This window comes from Propithecus coquereli, unplaced genomic scaffold, assembly GCF_000956105.1.
Source record: "Propithecus coquereli isolate 6110/MARCELLA unplaced genomic scaffold, Pcoq_1.0 Scaffold10, whole genome shotgun sequence".
Taxonomy (NCBI): Eukaryota; Metazoa; Chordata; class Mammalia; order Primates; family Indriidae; genus Propithecus; species Propithecus coquereli.
The window spans coordinates 13,954,234-13,955,118 of NW_012133858.1; positions in this window are offsets into that span (position 1 = coordinate 13,954,234).

The following is an 885-nucleotide window of genomic DNA, read 5'->3' on the forward strand; positions in this document are numbered from 1 at the left end:
CCCAGTAATGGGATTGCTGGATCAAATGGTAATTCTACTTGTATCTCTTTAAGGTATCTCCATATTGCTTTCCACAGAGGTTGCCCTAGTTGAGTGTAGTAAACTTTTTTTATATCTGTAAGAAAACAATCATTGTTTAATGAATTCCTAAGGTAATATATGCTGTTTTCCATTTTCTTAGGAAGTTAGCAGATTTTTAATCCTTAAATCAATTTTACTGCATACCTTTCCTTCAAGTTTGTTCCAACATGCTATCTCCATGGATATTAAAGTTTAAGCTTTTTTCAATTATTTTCTGGAGTGTTACCATAGCCTGTTGAAGGATCTCTTTACAGCTAGACTTGGCTTCCTCACAACTGCTCCTTCACACTGCTGCCAGATTGATCTTTCTAAATGTAAATCTAATCATATCACTCCCTGCTTGTCCCTGCTTTATTAGTCAGGATTGTGACAGGAAACGAAGACACACACAAATGAAGGAATCCAGAAGAGGGAAATATAGGAACTATTTTCAAAGATGTGACTAAGATTAAAGGAATGGTAAAGCTCCTAGAACTATTACAGGAAGGAGACACTACTGCAAGTCATCTTAAAAGACAAGGGAAAGAGCCTTTACCAGAACCTGGCAAGAGAGATGTAGATACAGGAAATGACCACTAGGTGAGACTGTGGTCCTCAGTAGAGAAACATGGTCATTGTCACACCCAAGTGACTTAGGTCAGGAAACCCAGGAGCAGAGCATTAGACAGGGAGTCTTGTGCTAGTGATTGAGGGAGTACTCTTAATAGAAATCTGTAATGGAGTAAGGAGAGCAGGAAAAGGTGAAGTATGGAGTTAGGCAATAATGTGATTTCAGAAGAGGTTTATTAGGCTCTATCTAATTCC